This window comes from Mastigoproctus giganteus, chromosome 5 (genome assembly GCF_048544385.1).
Source record: "Mastigoproctus giganteus isolate SK-2022 chromosome 5, ASM4854438v1, whole genome shotgun sequence".
Lineage (NCBI taxonomy): Eukaryota > Metazoa > Arthropoda > Arachnida > Uropygi > Thelyphonidae > Mastigoproctus > Mastigoproctus giganteus.
Window position 1 is genome coordinate 62,691,686 of NC_143579.1, and position 23,109 is coordinate 62,714,794.

The window sequence follows — 23,109 nt, forward strand, 5'->3', positions numbered from 1 at the left end:
TCATTCAGAAGTGAGTTAACAAGGATCTTGGGAAATACTTTTTTAAAAGACTGCACAAATTTGCACAAGTCATCAGCTTGCTTTCTCTGCTTTCACAGTGAGCATTAGTTGAACCAATTTCACGAGGCAGCATTTCATGTCACACCTCATGAATGCATGTGGGAACTCATGAAATGAGTTTTCATATGTATTCATCTAAAAATTCACCTTCACCTTGATACAGTCCAGTGTAGCTAAGTGGTCAAACATGAGGGTGCAGAAGCACATATAGTTTGAGTGGATCATGGTTCAAGCCTGATTGACTTTAAGTACAGTTAATGATTATATTTATTGTAAAAATAATTAATGTAGACTCTTCTTATCAAGTGGTCATGCTTGAGTATAAACATGAACACTCTGCTACAGCACTGTTGTCGTTATTGGATCAAAAATATGTCCCAGACAGTTTTTGCTTCATGAAACTGAACAGACAGAAAATCAGTACCATCAGGTCTACAGTCACATTAGTGTTTCTGCTGTACCCATGATATTGGTGTTGTGATAAAAAGTTAACTACCAGAGCAGAAGTATGTGCTCTGCCAGTTTGTTTTCATCGGTTTGCATGCTTATGAATTTACTTGGTTAATGCATGCTTTTGTGTCATTGATTTCAATTATGATTCAGAGGTCATATATCAGACCAAAGTTTGTTTTACTTTTTGCAGAAGTAGATATGGTAACAAAGACTACATAGATCACTTGTGAGATGTTGCCAGAGCATGCACAGACTTTATAACATACACAGTGCACCAATTAAATAACAAAACTGTGTGTGCTCTGCATTTAGTATTAATGAGCCAAATTTAAGAGGCCAAAATAGTACATGATTAGATCTGCTAGAGTGTGCTATTTCCAATGAGTGCAAGTTGAAACTTGTCCGTTCAGTAGTTTGTGATTTGTGATGGAAAGAGTAATAGTAGTTTTGTGCATGTTGTCAGAAAATTGAAAATGGAGCAAAGAGCAGTTATCAAATTTTATTATAAATTGGAAAAAAAGTGCTACAGAAACTTTTGCCAATTTAAAAAAAAAAGTTATGCTGATGAATGTTTGTCTCAACCAAGAGTGTTTGAATAGTTTTCTTATTCCCCAAAATGAAAACAGCCATGAAAGGAACACTATACTGGATGATAGAGGACATCCAGGCTGCACTGACTATCCAGCTGAAAGCAGTACCAGAAGAGGAGTTCCAGAAGTGTTTTCAAAACTTGTATAAAAGATGTAAACAGTGTGTACATGTCAGAGGTGATTATTTCGAAAAAATATAACATTATTTTGGCGTTAGTGTTATTATTTTTTTTTGTAGTAGCATCAGTCTCATTATTTAATTGGCACACTGTGTATCACATACAATGAGATGTCCCAATCATCAGTGATTTTCAAATTATTAGATGTGTAATGGGTTGATGTGCAATTATTTTTCATAATAATTCTTTGGCTCAGTGGCCATCACTGATGTTGAATAAGCCAGATCAGTATGCATTATGCTTTCCTAGAGGCTATGGCATTGTTTCTGTACCAATACTTAGTTGTTTAGAACGTGGCAGCTCTCCCCGCCAGAACTCTTAAAATTCTGTTTTCTAAATATGCTTCCAAAATTTCTTTGATTAGTTTCTCACCATCAGCTAAAATGTCTCTGATCAGATATTTGCACACCAATATACAAAAATGTTGGCATGTGACACACCATTTGTTTGTTTGTTATTTGGTTTTTAGGAGCATTAGCAACTAAGGCCATATTGCTCGGGGATATGCGGTGGTCTTTCTTGACCTTTTTTCATTTACCTGACCTTTCCGCATCCTCCGTATTTGGTGGTCACTGGAACTCAGCCTAATCAAGGTGTATGTGCTACGCACTGCTGCTCCTGCCCACCTGGCTACGGAGGTGCCCGTGACACACCATTTAAAAGTTTCCATATGCATTCATCTGCAAATTCGTCACCTTCACATGTTTTTTGCTGTACTGTTGTCATTACCAGAACAGAAGATATACCTATCCCAGACTGATATATCTTCGTAGACCCGAATAGAAAGATTACCTTGTGTCACAGCTTTCCCTTGAGTCATGTCAGTTTAAGATACACATTTTTGCATATATGCAAATTTTATTTTTAGGAGGATTTAAATGCAAATTTGTAATTGTCACACCACTTTTTTTAAAGTAAGTTTTAGAGCTGAATAAACTACATTGTACATATTCTAATAAAAATGTTTTTAAGTGTACCGATATTTTTAGAAGTGGCATAGAACTGGTTTAGAATTGGTGTAGTTCATAAATATCTATTCCTATCATTATCACATGATCAATTGAACTTGCAGGTTAGCCTGCATTTGCCCGTATTCAAGTATTAGCTGAATTTTGCTATCAGTGAATGCACATACATTTCAGCAGTCAAATATTTGAATTTGACTGCTTACTATTTCTTCAAGAAAAGAAAAAAGTAAATTGCAGCCATTATCAACCCACTACAGGATGGAAGCTTCCTCAACAATTCATTCTGAGGGAAATGGACCATAATCTGCCATGCTGGTCCAGTGCAGGTTGGCAGATCGACCGTATTTAGCAGTCAGGGGCTTGAACCCCCTGTCTACTCAAAGAGTGCGTGCTACTGCACTCCTGCTCCTGACCACTCGGCTACGGAGACCATAGGATTTCTTCAAGAAAGTCATCATTAAAAATGAAACTGTCATAATGTTTCTGGAAATTCATACAAACCATTAAAAACAAATAGAGAAAATACCACAATCAAGAATTATAAAAGGTTTAATGCTCTTCTGTAAAACAGTCATATTAATTAGGAGTACAGCTACAGTACTTTATTTTGAGGAATAACCACACTGACAACTACATGAACTGGACATGCAACATGTTGGAATTTAAGAACAAATTGGAATGTTATGTAATCAGTGCCACTGCACATGTGTAAACTGCAATAAGGCAAAAAAGTGATAACATTAATGAAAGCATTGATTACAGTAAACATTGGTCCCCCCGTGTTTTAGCAAAGGGTCTGACTGGGACTTCATAAAAGTGATAACATTAAATGAATGATAACATTATCTATGATCACAGTAAGATCTGTACACTGTATTTGGCATTGTATGTGTAGGTGTATTGAATTAACAAAATGTCTTTAAAGAGTGAATCAGATATAAAATTTTGAAATTATAAAATAGCTAAAGCTTTTTAGCCTTTTAACAGTATAAGGCCATTTTCATTTTCTTCTTTGTCACAAGAAAGGGCAAGGAAGTCTATTTATCATAATTTTGAAAAGACCAGACAGTATTAACTATTTTATAATTTTCACATACTGCATATATGGCAGCTCACATTGAACAACTTCATATTTTCTGTTTTGTCATGTAATTGTGCTAACAACTATCTGCTCTGATGTAAGACCAGCACTTGATAAAACAGTGTCTCGTGCAGTATTTCATCATTTAAATAAATGAGACATTATGCTTTTGGGAATGCCATTTGTTTAAAAGCAACACAATACCAAAGCAGCATTGGGAAATATGAAGTAAATTTTTCTGTGAGCATTAAGCCCACTTCACTTACTAGGCAGATTAAATCTACTGCCAGCAAAAAAAAAAAAAAAGGTTTATAGAAGAGGATTACAGTCAATATTTGCACTGTTGAGAAGAATGAGATTTTTACTGGTTTTTGATTAAATAATGTCTTTTGATTGCCTTGAGTCAAATGTTATTACCTTATGTTTGTTAATGAAGTGTTTTTTTGTTTTCCCTTGTGCACTGTTCCTGCTCTTTACTGTTACTCTGGTTGCCTACAGCTTGATAAGGTAAATAATGTTTTTGCATTTCCTGTAAACTGTTGTTGTGCTTTTATGTATTGTTGTAAGTTTTGTGCATATGATAGTCATACTGTTTCTTAGTGCTGTTTGTCTTAAGTATTAAAGTCATCTAGGTTAGCATTTTAATAACACAGCCAACCAAAACTTTAAAGAAATTTTCTGTACCCTACTGATAAATCATAGAGGGCGACAAGAAAAATGTTGACGCATTTAAATAAGAATCTCTTTTATTCACTAACTGTTACAAACATTTTGAATTTTCGTGCTTAGATTTTTGGAAGACATTCTTATCTTACTACACGTTCAGTATGTCCTTCATTTTGTCACATTAGTTTCTATAGCAATGTCTATAATGATGTGAAGATACATTTATATCAGTTTCATGATACATCTGAACAATAATGGCTCTCAAGTCCATGAGCATAGCAGGTTTCATGTGGAGCTGTTTTTATTTGAAGAAACCCCACGAATAAAAAGTTATGTGAATTAAAGTCTGGACTCAAGGTGGTAGAGAACACTCACAGTTGTTGACGATCTGGATAACAGCATGACAGTATGTGTAGGGACCGAAAACAGTGTACAGAAAATTCCAACATCTTATTAACTGTATATGGTGTGGTGCCATCTCACATAAATCATATGAAACTGAATTGCAATAGGAAGTCATTCTGATGCATACATAGGTACCACTGTGAGTTAATTTCATTGTAGAAGAAGAGTTCAATTAAATTATAATTTGGCAGGGCTGCTCATGTGGTCACTTTCCTTCTGCAACAACTTTTATTTAGAAGGTTTCTGGTGGGCAGGTTCTGTTGCCCAAAAACGTCTGCTTGTTTGCAGTTTTGTTCAAGTGAAAATAATTTTCTTCTCAAAACTAGGCATTGTGTAACACTGCACTTCTCCCCTCTGTCCTTGTGGCAGATTAAAATGTCTGCTCATTTCTGGAAAGTTTATGCAGCACTGTAATCTTGTATGGGAACATATTCAAATACAGTTTATAAGCATTCAGTAAATAGAATGCTGATCAACCTTGCAAGTTGCTTTTCTTGTTGACTTTGCTGGACTATGCTGCATTGCAACTTAGAGGGTTTAACATTTTCAAGAGATTGAATACTGGCCATGTAAGGTTATTTTCATTCTTTTATACAGCATTCCTCTTCAAACTTCTGCGATAAATGAAGGATGTTTCTTGCACGTGATCATGCCTAGTGAATTCCAAGAATAGCCTGAAAGCTTCTCTGTGTGTCAATTACACTTCTCATTTCAATGAAAAAAAGCATAACCTTAGTTTTCTGCTTGTGAGGTGCAACGTCCCTGCCGTTTTAGTTACTGAGAGGAGCACCTGAGATTCACGAGCATGTAAAGTGGCGTGACTTATTGCTGGTCCTTGGAAAATATTCCAGAACCTTCTGTAAACTACTACCAAGTTTAAATGAAATTCGTCTAAGAATTTAGTTTTAATACAAATGTGTCAGCACTTTGTGTGCCACCAGGTACATAATTTATGCCATATTATTATATAATAACATACACATTGTATTATATAATAGTCCAGGGGTGGCCAACGAGTCGATCGCAGATTTAATTTCGGTTGATCATGACGAATTTTAAATATACGGTCATCCCTTGATTTGTGCACCTTGTGCAATGTAAGTTTTGAGATGGTAGATCGTGGCACATTTTGAAGGAAAAAAGTAGATTGCATCACAAATTAAGTAGGCCACTCCTGTAATAGTCCAACCAACATATGTTAAAATATACAGTAATGGTCTTCATTGCTAATGCTATCGAGGCAGTGATTTGGGTGGGTCGGAAAACTGCTGGCTTGGGGAGATACATGGACTAATAGATTAACAGTAGCCACTGGCACAGGTGAAAGTGATTCTTGCACTGCTTTTATTGGAATGAACAGCACCCTGGAAAACAGAGGTGCAGGGGATTTCAGGGACAGCTGGGAGTCATTGCGAAACAAGTAAATACATGGGCTGTGTTAGGTTAGCTAAGAATAGGAACAGGTGCATCTATACTTGCGTGTACACCAATGCTAGGAGTTTGGTAAATAAATTTGATGAATTTGAGGTGTTGGTCAAAACATCAAAGGCAGATATTGTTGGAATATCAGAGACGTGGTGTCACACAGATATAAGGAATGCAGAAATGGAATTTTGGGAGTACAATGTGTACAGGAAGGATAGACAGGATAGGAAGGAAGGGAGGAGGGGTTATGTTATTAGTTAAGAAACGCATAAAATCCAAGGAAGTACAGCCAGTCGACATCGCTGGACAGTGCAGTGTCGAGTCAGTTTGGTGTGACATAAGCGGTGGGAAATCAAAATTGAGTCTGACTCTGGAGAGTCAGAGAGTCAGCACCCTGGAAAACAGAGGTGCAGGGGATTTCAGGGACAGCTGGGAGTCATTGCGAAACAAGTAAATACATGGGCTGTGTTAGGTTAGCTAAGAATAGGAACAGGTGCATCTATACTTGCGTGTACACCAATGCTAGGAGTTTGGTAAATAAATTTGATGAATTTGAGGTGTTGGTCAAAACATCAAAGGCAGATATTGTTGGAATATCAGAGACGTGGTGTCACACAGATATAAGGAATGCAGAAATGGAATTTTGGGAGTACAATGTGTACAGGAAGGATAGACAGGATAGGAAGGAAGGGAGGAGGGGTTATGTTATTAGTTAAGAAACGCATAAAATCCAAGGAAGTACAGCCAGTCGACATCGCTGGACAGTGCAGTGTCGAGTCAGTTTGGTGTGACATAAGCGGTGGGAAATCAAAATTGAGTCTGACTCTGATGAGTATAATAAACAACTGTACAGGGAAATGGAGTGGGCCAGTAAATCAGAGTATCTTATAATGAGGGTTTTTAATTTTCTAGATATTGACTGGAATTTGTGGGTTGATCACTCACACACTAGCAAGGCTTTTGTTGATTTATTGGATGATTGTCTTCTACAGCAGCATGTTCAGGAGGCAACTAGAGGAATTAATACTCCTGATCTGATTATCAGTAGTGATTCTTCATGCATTAAGAATCTGCAGATAAAGTAACCACTAGGTGGCAGTGATCACAGTGTGCTGAAGTGGGATTCACTCAAAGAGGTAAAGGGAAGGGTATTTGCTTTCGTAGAGGTGACTACGGTGGTTTGAAACAGTTTTTAAATTCTATACGGTGGGCCAACTGATGATGTTACCAACAGCAAATTCAAAATGGGAAGCATTCAAAGAATTAATCTTGGAAGCTGCTAGGCTTTTCATACCAACTAAGAAATATTGTTCAAGGTTGAGGCCTAAATGGATGTCAGATGAACTAATGAGATGTGGCAGAGAAGAAAAATGCAAAATCCATGGAATACATATAAATTAACAGGTGAAACGGAAGCTTATGATAGATATAAGCTGTTCTGTAAAGAAGTCACAAGGAGGTTAGGCAGGTAAAGGCAGATTACGAGAAATCTTTGGCAAAGGATGCAAAGAAAAACTGTAAAGAGTTCTTTACTTATGTAAACTCTAGAAGGAAGGGGATGAATCAGATTGGTCCACTTGATATCAATGGTTCAACTGTTGATGATCCTGCTCAGGTAGCTAACAAACTAAATGAATATTTTTCATCTACATTCCCACATGAGGAGTTATTCAGGGATGGGAATGCCGGAGGTGTATTAAACTCTGGCAGTGAGCTAGATGATTTTGTAATAACTGAGAGCAAAGTGGAGGAGAAATTGTTGAAGTTAAACATAAGAAAGGCACCTGGGGTGGATGGGATCTATCCAGTTATATTAAAGGAGGCAGCAAAGGAAGTAAGCAAACCCTTAGCCATAATTATGAGAGCTTCCATGGACTCAGGGGAGGTACCCATGGACTGGAGAAGTACAAATGTGACTCTAATTCACAAAGGAGAATCAAAGGGCAATGCAAGTAATTACAGACCTGTTAGTTTAACTTCTCTTCTAGGGAAATTAATGGAGGCACTGGTTAAAGAAGCACTACAGGATCATCTAGACAAGGCGTCAGTTATAGCTCGGACACAGCATGGTTTTGTTAAGGGAAAGTCTTGCGTGACCAATTTGATTGGATACTATGATGCAGTCACAAAAGAACTGGATGCAGGGAATAACTTTGATATTATATATTTGGATCTTAGAAAGGCTTTTGATACTGTTGCACATGGAAGACTGCTGCACAAATTGGAGCAGCTGGCATTGGAGGCAAATTGCTGCTATGGATAAAGGTTGAGTGGGAGAAGACAGAGTGGTACTTAATGGACACTGCTCTCCATGGACTAAAGTTATTAGTGGAGTCCCCCAGGGTTCAGTGTTGGGTCCATTGTTGTTTTCTGTATTTATTAATGATATTGATGATGGTATATCAGGCTTAATGTCTAGGTTTGCAGACGATATGAAGGTCAGCATGGTTGTTAATGACAGTACTGCAACAGGATCTAGAAAAGTTGAGCAGATGGGCTGAGAGGTGTTAACTGAAGTTTAACTTTAACAAATGTGAAGTACTGCATATGGTAAGCAGTAACCCCAGAGTAACATATCAACTGTGTGGTACTACACTGATTGGTGGTAGAGAATGAAAAGGACCTGGAGTAATTGTGCAGTCAGATATGAATTTTTCTGAGTAGTTCAGACAGTCTGCAAGAGTAGCTCATGGGGTCTTGTCAATGATATACAGGAATTTTTCTAACAGGAATAAGGAGGTGATTATCCCCTTCTATAAGGAAATGGTCAGGCCTCATTTTAAGAAGGGTGTATAGCTGCTGGAACGAGTACAGTCAGTCCTCGTATAAATGAAGGTGGTAGATGACTCTCATCGACCTGTGCAATACCACCACTTTGCTTATGCGAGGCTTGAAATGGTGAAACCCATCTTAGTCTCTAGAGCAAAGTTTCTGGCATTCCCCCCATACTTCTCTTTCAACCCTAACCCAAGCACGGTACTAAGTACTATAGGTTCTAATACCTCTCGTGTTTGGGGTTCACATAAAAAAAAAAAAAAAAAACACGTGTTTACATTACACGAATTCGATAATACACGATTTATAAATAGGGGAACGATATCTTATATAACACAAACCAAATTTGCTTATGCACGATTCGCCTTTGTGTTTACAAGAAATGGCAGTCGAACGCGGAATCACCCCAACTGAACGCAACACGATAGGAATGAAGAGAAGATTCTGAAAATGTATTTATGTGTTTTATATCAGTGAAGGGGAAACACATTTCACCATAATAACATAAAAACCAACACAATTCCAGCTATCGGTATAATCGCAAATGCAATTAGATCGAGTTTACTACCAGTTTATAACAGATTCCACTAGCAGAAACGCAACTGGAAATTGTTTTTATTGTTTTATGGTAGTAACCCCTAGAAATGTGCTTTAGTAAAATGTGAGGTGTTAATAGTGTATCTCTGCCTTTACAGTGTAGCAACTGAATAAATTTTATTCAGTTACTACTTAAAACACTTAAAAGGTGTGAAAAGGAAGTGTCCTGGTGAAGACATTGCAGATTCAGAGAGAAAAAAAAAAAAAGCGATATCGATAAACAGAGGCGGACTGGGTCAAAAATTCTTACCTGGGAAAATTTATAGTGGCCTCATACTGCGGTTTATGGCCAAAATCACACCGGCCACCTGGGTTTCTCCGGTAAGGCTTATGGCCAGTCTGCCACTGTTGATAGCGAAAAAATATGAAACTGAAACGCTTTGAGCGAAATGAAAGACCATGTGATACTGCACGTGCTACAGACCTAAATGAGGCAACGCCGAGAATTACAAAGAATGCAGAGAAAATAAAAACAACTTCCATAGCAGGAACAACTCAAAGTGTAATTAAAATCCATTAGATTAAGAACAAAGAATTGGAAGAGATGCAACATCTGTCACCTGTTTGGATAGAAAATCAAACAAAAAACAAGTTTGCTTACGATAGAAGCAAAAGCATTAGCAATATTTTATTACGTAATAGTCGTAATAAAATACGTAAGTATTTTTTTAACGATTATTTATTGCGTTTGGTAATGTTTTGGTTAAAAATGTGTATTCAATCTTGGGTGGTTGGCACCTAACCCTATTTTTCCCATAGGGCCTGTTGTTTATATTACACGATTTTGCATTGCACGAGTGTTTCTAGGAACACAACTATCGTGCTATACGAGGACTGACTGTACAGAGAAGGGCAACAAGATTAGTGAATGGAACAAAAGGTTGCTCTTACGAAGAAAGGCTTAAGGTTTTCAAATTAGCGTCTGGAGACTAGGCATCTGCAAGGTGATCTGATTGAGGTATATAAGGCCTTGAATTGTGTGCTGAGCATGCTCATTGCTGAAGGTATTCTTCCTCTTGCTTAGAATAATTGCAGAAGAGAGCATAAATTCAAATTGAGGAAAGACAGTTGTAGGATAGATGTGTAGAAGTTTTCCTTCAGCCAGCAGATGGTTGATTGCTGGAGCAAACTTCCATCTGTCATTGTAGAAGTTGATAGCTTAAATAGATTCAAGGCAGAACAATTGTAGCAAGTGGATGGGTGAAATTAGATTTTTTTTGTTTTTTTTTTAGGCTTATGCTATATAAGCTTGCTTTCTTGCATAATATGCCTTTACTAGTGGTAATTGGGCATACTTCTTTGTAAGGTTATTTACATTCTCATTTTAATAATTCTTATATACAGTTGGCACTCGATTTAACGGACAAAAAATTTCTCTCCTAAAGGAAAAATTTATAACCTAATTATATCTGATAGCATCGCACATCAAACACATCTGTCTGATGTGCGACGCTATCAGACAGATGTGCTGAGAATTGCTTGTCATGAAATAAAGGCTGTTTTACTGCTAGATAATGCACCTGCTCGCCCTAATGCCTTGAGGTTAGTTAGTAGAGATGGGAGAATTATGTGTTTTGAGGGAGTTGAGGCAGGATGGTTCAGGATGTAATCGTGGCATGAAGAGGTTGTGTAAGAAGACGTTTTTGGAAGAGGTGATTGTTGTTTTGAAAGAAACAGAAGACGTAGAAGAAGAAGAAGATACAAGAGACACCAGGACACTGCAAAATTTACATACACTCAACATCAGATCTGTTATCTTCAACTTAGCAGCTGAACATTAGTTTTTTTCATATAAATCCATTTTAGAGGGAAAAAAACACTCTAAAATTCTTGAACCCCATTGAATAAAAAAATAAATAAAAAAAACATTAAGAAGAGATGCATAATATTTAATATTAACTTAATTGAAAGATTCACAATTTTCAAAGTCAGAAACAACTGTCATTTGGAGGGAGAGGTGTTAATTCTTTGCTGGTAGGGGATTCTGGTGAAACAGGTCCAGTTGATGAAGTGATCTTGAAGAAATCATAAAGCTTCAGTTACCTTACACCTTGGTGCTGCTTCCTTATTACTGTAGATTGAAATTCTCTAAAATGTTCATAATAAGGAAGCACATCAGGGTCTGATGATGATTCAATATAATGTATGATGTCATCCATATGTTGTCTTATAACAGACAATTTAGGATGAGATGCTACTGATTCTTTGTTATCATCGTACTCTTGTTCTCCATGAAGAACATTTTCTGCAATCTCTACCTCAGAAAAAATTTGATAGCCCGGATCACCATCATTTATGAGCCACTGTTCCACATCATTCTCAGTTGCATTTTTGTTGCCGGCCCTCAGAAGAGTGTCCCGAAAATTAGATGCCTCAACTCCCTCAAAGTCCACGAAGATTACTACCTTGGCCAATGCTTGGAAGAATTTGTTGGGCGACGTAGAACCCGAAATGGACTTTGAGGGAGTTGAGGCATCTAATTTTCTCGACACTCTTCTGAGGGCTGGCATTTTTTAAATTTTTTTATTATTATTTCATTATATATATTTTTCTATTATTATTATTTTTATTATTATTATCATTTATTATTATTATTTTTTTTATTATTATTATTTTATTATTATTTTTTAATTCGTTTCTGTTCAAGAAGCTCAGGCGACCTTGACGGAGACCTGCCAGAGAATAATGGGCAGCCTGGCTACCTCCTAGTGGTGTGTGCGGGAAACGTGGGGTCACATCAGGGATCCCGGGGCCAAATGTCAGGACACACAACAGAACCCAACACAATACTACACATTCAACACACTACACATTTTCTGGCATTTACAGTGTTCTGTATTTCTTCACAGTGTTCATATGGTGCAGATGTGGGTAACCACAGGTGGCACACGACCCTAACACTGTGCACACTGAGGGCTGGCAACAAAAATGCGACTGAGAATGATGTGGAATAGTGGCTCGTAAATGAAGTTGATCCAGGCTATCAAATTTTTTTTGAGGTAGAGATTGCACAAAATGTTCTTCATGGAGAACAAGAGGAGGATGATGATGATGATGATGACAAAAACACAGAATCAGTTGCACCTCATCCTAAATTGTCTGTTATAAGGCAACATATGGATAACATCATACATTATTGAATCATCATCAGGCCCTGATGTGCTTCCTTATTATGAACATTTCAGAGAATTTTGATCTACAGTAATAAGGAAGCAGCACCAAGTTGTTAAGGCAACTGAAGCTTGATGATTTCTTCAAGACCACTTCATCCACTGGACCTGCTTTGCCAGAACCATCTACCAACAAAGAATTAACATCTCTCCCTCCAAATGACAGTTGTTTCTGACTCTGAAAATTGTGATTCTTTCAACTAAGTTAATATTGATATTGAATATTACGTATATTTTTTAACGATTTTTTATATTTTTTTTATTCAATAGGGTTTAAGAATTTTAAAGTATTTTTTCCCTCTAAAATGGATTTAAATGAAAACACTGATGTTCACATTGAAAACAACTTTGTGTGAGCTTTAAGAAAAAAAAAAAAAAAAAAAAAATGGCGGAAACACTCCATTAGTTACATTGTTTAGTTTTTGATGTGTTTGATTAAAATAAAGTTTGGTTTCTGTCGTAAATTTATTTTTAACAGATGTTTTAGTGGCATGTTTAAATTAGCGTTAGCATTTAGCATTAGTAGAGGCATATGATGCAAGAAAGCAAGCTTATGCAGCATCAGCCAAAAAAAAAAAAAAAAACCACTTCCATTTCACCCCTCTGTTCGTTAGAAATACCTGTCCAGTTCAGCCTTAAATTTATTTAGGCTATCAACTTCCACAACAAGGGATGGAAGTCTGTTCCACCAACCAACTACCCGCTGGCTAAAGGCAAATTTCCACACATCTATCCTACATCTGTCTTTCCTCAATTTGAATTTATGCCTCTCAGGTGATTATTCTGAGCAAGAGGAAGAATCCCATCGGCATTGAGCATACTGAAACCATTCAAGACTTTATACACCTCTATCAGATCACCTCGCCGGTGCCTGGTCTCCAGACCCTGTAATTTGCAAAACTTAAGCCTTTCTTTGTAAGAGCAACCCTTTGTTCCATTCACTAATCTTGTTACCCTTCTCTGTATTAATTCCAGCAGCTCTACATCCTTCTTGAAATGAGGCCTGCAGACCTGTATACCTCAAGGTGTGGCCTGACCATTGCCTTATACAAGGGAATAATCACCTCCTTATCCCTACTAGAAAAATTCCTGTATATCATTGACAAGACACCATGAGCTACTCTTGCAGCCCATCTGCACTGCTCAGAAAACTTCGTATCTGCCTGCACAATTACCTCCAGGTCCTTTTCATTCTCTACCACTGTCAGTGTAGTACCACAGAGTTGATACGTTTCCCTGGGGTTACTGTTTCCTATATGTAGTACTTTACATTTGTCAATGTTAAACTTCATTTGCCACCTCTCAGCCCATCTGCTCAACCTTTCTAGATTCTATTGCAGCAGCATAGCGTCAGTAGTGTCCTTAACAACCCTGCCAACCTTTGTATCATCTGCAAACCTAGACATTAAGCCAGATATACCATCATCAATATCATTTATAAATACAGAAAATAACAATTGACCCAACACTGAACCCTCTGGGACTCCACTAATAACATTAGTCCACGATGAGCAGTGTCCATTGATTACCACTCTGTCTTCTCCCCCGAACCATCCCTTTATCCATAGCAGCAATTTGCCTCCAATTCCACACTGCTCCAATTTGTGCAGCAGTCTTCCATGTGCAACAGTATCAAAAGCCTTTCTAAGATCCAAATATATAATATCAAAGTTATTCCCTGCATCCAGTTCTTTTGTGACTGCATCATAGTATCCAATCAAATTGGTCAGGCAAGACTTTCCCTTAACAAAACCATGCTGTGTCCGAGCTATAACTGAAGTCTTGTCTAGATGATCCTGCAGTGCTTCTTTAACCAGTGCCTCGCAGGGCTCCCACTCACAAATTTAAAAAAAACTTAGATTGCAACTTAAATAAACCCAAAAAAAACCTAGTTTTCATCATATAGTATAGCAACACAAATAAGATAAAAGTTACCATGCAAAATATCTTTTATTTAATTGTAATCAGAATTTTCATCCCATTCAGTTCCCTCCACACTTATTAGTTCTTTCATTTTTTTCAAACGTTCTTCGTATCTTTTATGACAAGTTCCGTGTATGACTTCTTTTACCAATTCTGATTTAGGTTTCCATGTATAGCAATTTTGATTAGATCTATTTATCGCCTGTTTTCCATTAGTCTATTTTTCACAGTTTCTGGTTTAAGGGAGTTTGTGGGTTTTGTTTTTATATGGTTTACTTGGGAGAAGATTCTTTCTACGCTTGCCGAAGAGTGAGGTAAAATGGTTAGACTGGTCATAAAGTTAGATAAAATCTCATATTTAGAATTATTAAAGCCATCTTTTACATTACGTAACAGATACCAAAACTCAGGGATGGTTTTGTAAGAGAAATCTAAATCTTGATTTAAACGAAATGATCTCCATTCATCATTTAGAAGATCTAGTTTGTCTTCAGAAACAAGGTGAGGGATCTGCATTGCTAAATGGAAAATTGAGCATGGCGAATTGGCACAACCATGTATCACTGCTGGGTCAAGAACATTGAGACTGGCGATAATTCCATCATTTAGAGGAAATCTTTTTCTGATTTCCATACAAAGTTCAACAAGAAATTTTAAACAATCATTTTTAAACCTGCTTTCAGTGTCACCAAGTGGTGTTGAATTTAATAAGGCCATACAACGGCCTCCCAAATATATTTTATTCAGAGGCTTATGATTTATTGCATTGCTTGGATCAATTTCAACCAGCTTGCACGAAGTAATGACTTCTTTTATGAAAAATCTAAGAATATTTTTATACTCAATTGAAACCATCGAATGAAGTAAGTGCAATCTGAGCCGACCGGGCTAGCCGAGTGGGTAAAGTACCTGCCCGGCAACCCAAAGGTCGCGGGTTCGATTCCCGCTTCGGGCTTGGATCAGAGTACTGCAAAAACCTTGGGAGGTGCAATATGGCCACAGAAGCCGATGCGCCAACAACTACCAAATCAAAAAAAAAAAAAAAAAAAAAAAAAGTGCAATCTGAAATGCTCAGATTGAAATTCAATATTCAGGAAGTTTATTTTCTCCAGTACATATCCTAAAAACAACAACATATGCTTAGTTCCTTTGGTGATCGTAGTATTGTAAATATTCCCTGCACCATCGATTTTATCAATTTTTGATTGAGACTGAAAATAAAGAACTAACGCGTCCCACTGCTCAATAATAATTTTTATTACATTGACACGGGATAACCAACGTGTTTGTGCTAATTTGGAGATTTTATGCTTAGCAGTATCTACAACATCTTGAATCATTTTGAACTCGTTTAATCTTTTACTACTGCGGGAAAAATAACAAGAGATATCTTTTATAAATATTTCTAGATAAGATGGTAGTACCTTGACTGAATGACTAGCACATAATGCAAAAGAATGGCAAACACATCCCATTATAAATACTGATGGTACATCCTTTTTTAGCAATGACTGGAACCCACTCTTAGTACCCATCATAGTGGCACAATTATCACTATCAAAGCCAACGAGATTACTTATTTGAATGTTTTTTCTATGAAAAGATCTTTTACAGCTTGATAAAGCCCTTCTGAAATACCATTTTCAACACAAACAGTGTCAAGTAACACATCTACAACATCAAGTTTTTGAATATCAAAATATCTAACAACAACAGCTAGCACTTGTGATAAAGATAAATCTGTACTTTCATCTATTATCATTGAAACCTTGTTGTTTCTGCATATGTTAGAAATGTATATTTTTTCATGATAGGCTATGCCATCTTGTATAAGATAAGAGACTTTAGTCGCCTTCATCTGAACTTGTTTTGCAATATTGCTATCATGACATGCTTTCTTACATGCTTCTATAAGGTGATCGCATTGCGCAAATGGAATATTATGCTCAGAAATGAGTGCAGCAATTGTTAACTCTGCCTTTGCTACTTCTTCATTCTCCGTAAGTTTACGTTTTGTGAAGAACGTGTCTAACATTGAACTTGTCTTAGCAATATTTGCACTTTTTTTTTATATTTAACTGTATTTTTATGCGCTAGTAACATCGATTTATTGGCATTCTTTAATTTCATATCACAACAAATACAGTAAGATGCACCTTTTTCATTACTGTCTTCTTTCAACCAATCCTTTAATTCCGGATCTTCTAACCATTCATTTCTAAAATTTTGAGTATACCACCGTTTACTCATCTTTCTCTGTGGGGAACAAGTTTCAGACATTGTGGGCAATTTGTGGGTATGGCTAATTAGCAATTATCTTATTTAAAATGTTCTATAAAATAAAAAATAAATCACTAAGCCATTAACATAAAATAGAAATAGTCACTACAATTTAAATTTATTATATCACTGTATGTAGTATACGCATAAATGTAAAAATCACCCCAAATAATGCAATAATACCACGAACGATCACAAAAGACTGTGCAGTAAAGTCCGCCTTCCGCCTGCTCAGTAGGCTGTGCATACATGTTAGTAGCACGATCATGTATGCTTACATGTATGATTACATGTATGAACATGTAAGCGTAATTTCATAGTGTAGAACCCTGCGAAAACTTTGAAATCCTTTTACATTTGTAGTATTTTGTACAAGCACTTGAGATATTACAAATTATGATTAGAATATAAAATTAAGAAAATTGTAAACTGTTATTAAATGTATTAAATTTTATTGCATTTACAAGAAATAAAAATAAATTTTGACTTAATATTAAAAATTACCGAAAAAACCCAGATAATGAGATATTTTTGTGAAAAAAACCTATCAACCCAGATGACAATCAAAAAACCCAGATCTGGGTGGAAAAACCCAGGAGTGGGAGCCCTGGTGCCTCCATTAATTTTCCTGGAACAGAAGTTAAACTCACAGGTCTATAATTACTTGTGTCAGCCTTTGATCCTCCTTTGTGAATTGGAGTCACATTTCCACATCTCCAGTCTATGGGTACCTCCACTGAGTCCAAAGAAGCTCTCATAATTATGGCTAAGAGTTTGCTTACTTCCTTTGCTGCCTCCTTTAATATAACTGGATAGATCCCACCCACCCCGGGTGCCTTTTTTATGTTTATTCTGAACAATTTCTCTTCCACTTTGCTCTCAGTTATTATAAAATCATCTAGCTCACTGCCAGAGTTTACTTCACGTCTGGCATTCCCCTTCCTGAATAACTCCTCATATGTGAATGTAGATGCAAAATACTCATTTAGTTTGCTAGCCACCTCAGCAGGATCCTCACTGTTGAACCATTGATATCAAGGGGACCAATCTGATTCATCCCTTTCCTTCTAGAGTTTACATAGATAAAGAACTCTTTTCTGTTTTTCTTTGCATCCTTCGCCAAGAATTTCTCATAATCTGCCTTCGCCTGCCTAATCTCCTTTGTGACTTGGTTACAGACCAGCTTATATCTATCATAGGCTTCCATGTCACCCATTAATTTATATGTATCGTATGCACTTTTCTTCTCTGCCATATGTCTCATTAGTTCATCTGACATCCATTTAGGCCTAAACCTTGAACAATATTTCTTGGTTGGTATGTAAAGCCCGGTAGCTTCCAAGATAAGTTCTTTGAATACTTTCCATTTTGAATTTGCTGTTGGTAACATCGTCAGTTGGTCCCACTGTATAGAATTTAAATACTGTCTCAGACCATTGTAGTCGCCTTTACGAAAGCAAAAACCCTTCCCTTTACCCCTGATGATAATTACCTCTTTGAGTAAATCCCACTTCAACACACTGTGATCGTTGCCACTTAGTGGTTCCTTTATCTGCAGATTCTTAATGCATGAAGATTCACTACTGATAATCAAATCAAGAGTATTACTCCCGCTAGTTGCCTCTCGAACATGCTGATGTAGAAAACAATCATCCAATAAATCTACGAAAGCCTTGCTAGTGTGGGAGTGACCAACCCACAAATTCCAGTCAATATCTGGGAAATTAGAATCCCCTATTATTAGACTCTCTGATTTACTAGCCCACTGTATTTCCCTGTACAGTTTCTTATTATAATCAGTCATTAGGCCTATAGCACACTCCTACTCTCAATTTTGATCTCCCAATGCTTATGTCACACCAAACTGACCCGACACTGCACTGTCCAGCGATATCAACTGGCTTCACTTCCTTGGATTTTGTGTTTCTTAACTAATAGCATAACCACTCCTCCCTTCCTATCCTGTCTATCCTTTCTGTACACATTGTACTCTCCAAATTCCAGTTCTGCATTCCTTATATCTGCGTTACACCATGTCTCTGATATCCCAACAATATCTGCCTTTGATGTTTTGAGCAATACCTCAAATTCATCAAATTTATTTACCAAACTCTTAGCATTGGTGTACATGCAAGTATACATGCACCTGTTTCTAATCTTAGGTATCCTAACACAACCCATGTGTTTACTTGTACCGCAATGACTCCCAGCAGTCTCTGAAATACACTGCATCTTGTTTTCCAGGCTGCTGCTAATTTACATTACTCAATGTACAGTATAATAACATTTTATTATTATTATTATTATTATTATTAGCCATATGGTGCAAGGAAGCCTGAGGCTTATGTTGCACCGGCCAAAAAGAAATTTCCAAGTTACCCTGAGAGAGAGAGAGAGAGAGAGAGAGAGAGAGAGAGAGAGAGAGAGAGAGAGAGAGAGAGAGAAAGTAGAAAGGAATCACCAAGAATGAGAAGAATGATGATATCCAGCTCAGGACCCTGGGAGTGCCAAGCTCATACTCACCAGATGTGGGCCCCTGGGTTATTCATACTTATACATTATAATAACATTTTAATACATCCTGTACATTTTAAGTTCCTTTTTAATATATGCTTTTAAAATACATTTGATTTAATGGATTTTTGGCAATATTGGACGTCCCTTCTCCCAGTTAGGCCGTTAAATCAAGGGCCTACTGTATATATATTTAAAATATGTTAACTAATCTTTATAGTTTGGGATGCACTTAAAATTCCTTCATAACCATAAATGGCCTCATGATTCATCAGTTCAGAAACAGTGTTCTCCATCCTATGACCTTTACATTGTCCCATGATACCCTATTTAATTGGGTATTAACTATTTAAAAAAATTGGTATAAAAATCTCTAAAATAATTGTTTGTTTATGATTTGTATATACATGTGTTTCAAAATTGCATGGAACAAATGTACAAACATATTCTATACCTTAAAATAAGGAAAACAAGTTCCTATAAACATATGTCTCAAAAGTCTTTATTCCTGAGATATTAAGCATAAGATATTATCCCAGTCCTCTGATGACTGCCTCATTATTTACAGTATGGCATTTAACTGATAAACTGATATTATGGAAGACATTGCAAATCTGTTTACTTTTCTGGGTTACTGATATGATTTTAATTTATGACCAGGTTCGTAAAAATCCCATAACTACTATTTGCAGATACACTGAAAAATTGTTTCTGTGGAGAGGTGACTTAGATAAACAGGTATGCTGAAACCATTATGCTGGCATAGGGAAATTTCATTGAACTGTAAATGTTTGAATATTCCCTATTTACAAGTAGCAGAAGGTTGTCAGGTTGTGTAAATGTTTCATCTGCAAACATATGGAGGACATTACATGAATTGTATCCATTTCATGGTATATCTTTACAAGGATTATTGTTATGGGATATGAGTAAACACTAAAATTTCTATCATTGGTTCATTTCTCTTCCACTTTGCTCTCAGTTATTATAAAATCATCTAGCTCACTGCCAGAGTTTACTTCACGTCTGGCATTCCCCTTCCTGAATAACTCCTCATATGTGAATGTAGATGCAAAATACTCATTTAGTTTGCTAGCCACCTGAGCAGGATCCTTACTGTTGAACCATTGATATCAAGGGGACCAATCTGATTCATCCCTTTCCTTCTAGAGTTTACATAGATAAAGAACTCTTTTCTGTTTTTCTTTGCATCCTTCGCCAAGAATTTCTCATAATCTGCCTTCGCCTGCCTAATCTCAATATCAGATGCACTGTACATCTGATATTGAATTTCTTAGCCATATCTAGTTACAGTGGAATGGAATGCTTAACTCTTGACACACTCATACCTGTGCTAAAGAAACCCACATATGAAAACAATACTGATTATCAACATACCTTTTCCTTTTATATTTGGAGTATTATTTTATTTTAATTTTTTTTAAAATCATTATTAAGGCTTTTAAGAATGGCACACTTACATTTTCTGTGGATTTTCTATTGAATTTTTTATTCTTTATGCACAGCAGTGCATTATCCCATGTTTCCCATGATACTCTGGCTTTTTATATATGGAGTACAGTAATTGCTGGAGTGGTCAGAATTTCCCTTTACAATGGTCACCATGATCACCTGACCTCACCCTCTTAAATTATTTTGTATGCAGTCACGCAAAATCACATGGTTACATGTATTACCATGCAAGACAAACTAATAAATCACATTTGGAAGCTGCTGAAACCATCAAGAATACAAGGGAAGGCTATTAAATAATGAGACTATGTGCAACCACTATACACCAAGTGCCACTTGTGAAACAAAGGCACAGCAGTTGACCTTGAACCTTTCATTAGTTGTCTGCCAAGTCACATCCCAACCTGCTCATTTGTTTTGCAGTGAGAAAGGTTTTGGATTACCTTGTGTTTTTGCAGATTGCTGGAAAATTACAGACAAAAGAATCAAACAACGAATCTAGCTTCTAGACATATTCATAATTGCAAATATTTCAAGATGAGAGAGAGCACAACGTTAAAAGTGAAATACTGGAGGGGACTTGTACAAGCCCCTTTGTTTTTTTTTTTTTTTTTAAAAATAGCATCATAAAATTGAACAGACTGGCTGTTCAACAGAAGATAAATATTTATCTTTTGTTGAACAGCCTTAATATAATTCTTAACAGGAAAACCAAGTTTTAGATTAAGAAGAGTTCAAGGTGTAGTGAGGAATAAAGGATTTCATCTCAGGATTGATTTCAGTAATGCACCAGATTTAAAAAAATAATTCCACGATGAAGAGGCATGAAATTCATGCATATCATTTACTGTTACAAAGTCTAACAGTTAAAATGACGAGTGACTTCATGGCAAAAGTGATTATACAACAACTAACAGTGCCATATATTTTGAGAAGTAAATGAGAATCCCCCCACCCGAAAACCCCCAAACACAAGAGGTATTAGACCATACAGTACTTAGTACTGTGGTTGGGCTGAAAGTTGAGAAGATGAAAGAAGATAATTGTTGACATTACACTTGAATTTCTCTAGATTGCAATTTACAGGAAAAACGTATGAAGGATATTGTTCCAGAAAACGGAAGTTGAAGGAATAAGTGAGGAAAGGTTGGTTTTGTGAGTTTGAAGTTGGACAGAAAGATGCTAACTGGCTGGCTGATGCATGTGTTCAAACCAGTTTGGAAGAGAGGGCAGGAATTATAGAAGTAAACTGAGAATAGTGCCCATTGAAGTATCTATTGAAAAGGCATGCAGCATAAACAGAAAGCCTATGAGACAGAGTGGAGAGACTTTGTTAGAGATGTGTCATTAATCAAGCTAACTGCCCTTCTTTGATTGCAATCTGAAAGCCTGAGAGATGTTTAAGGGGCACTGCCCAGAACAATATTCCATGGTAGGGCAGATTTGCAATGTGTACAGAGTGAGCATCTGTTTGGAAGAAAGGCAATGTCAAGAGCAAAAGAGAAAACCCAGTTTTTCAGATGCAGAGGAGGCAATATTTGCGATGTGCTTGTGCCAAGACAGATTAGAAGTAAGGGTAATCCCTAATAGAGATATGTGATCTAGTCTAGAAATCTGAGCATCATTGAAGATAAACATAGAAGTAGAAGAAACATTTTTGTGTGATATAAGACAGGACCGAGCTTTAGAAGGATTGAAATCAACTAAGTTATCTTTTCCCCCATTGGAGAATTACCTGGAGATCAGCGTTTAGGGAATTGGTAGTGGATATTCAAGAAGTTGAAGCTGTTTGTGCAGGGAAAGGTTTCTCAAAGTGGAAGTTAGAATGAAATACGCTGTCATCAGCAAAACTGTGAATAAGATTTCCAGTCAATAGGAGAAGGTTACTAATATACAAGAGGGAAAGAGTGGGAGAAAACTGAACTGAACTGAACTTTGGGGAATACCTGCATTAGTGGAGAAGTTAGAAAACAGTGTCATTACCCATCATCCGAGTTGAGTAGTCAAAGAAAAACTCTATATCCAATTACAAAAAACAGTTGACAACCCATAAGATGGAAATTTGTTTAGAAGATCTTTATGCCAAACATGACAAAACATGATAAAGTTTGAAATGTCAAGGACAGCTGCTTGAGTTTCATCAGACTTGTCCATTAAATTTTTCCATAGATGGGTAACATAAGCCAGTATATCACCAATGGATCGACAATTGATGGAACCCATACTGGTGATTGTTGATCAGATGGAAGGTTTCTAGATAGTTTAATAGTTGGCGGTTAATAGATTTCTCCATTACATTTGGAAAATGTAGAAGTGCAGTGGGATGATAATGTTGATGGAAAGGATTTGTCACCCATTTTAGGAACTGGCTAGATAGGAGCAAATTTCCTAGCAGAAGAGAAAACACTGGTGGAACAAGAAAGTGTTAAAAAGCAACATAGCACATGATTAACAGGTGTGGAACAGAACAGGAGCAAGGTTTTGAGAACCTGTTACGTTATACCTAACATAACATAACTTCAAAGGCAGCACTTAAATATGTTAGTGAAG

The 23,109-nt window shown here is 36.7% G+C and overlaps 1 protein-coding gene across 1 annotated transcript in view; it reads left to right on the forward strand.

Moving 5' to 3' along the window:
- Window positions 1–23,109, forward strand: part of Rok (Rho associated coiled-coil containing protein kinase) — a 403,168-nt gene that overhangs the window by 163,922 nt on the left and 216,137 nt on the right. The window lies entirely within an intron of this gene.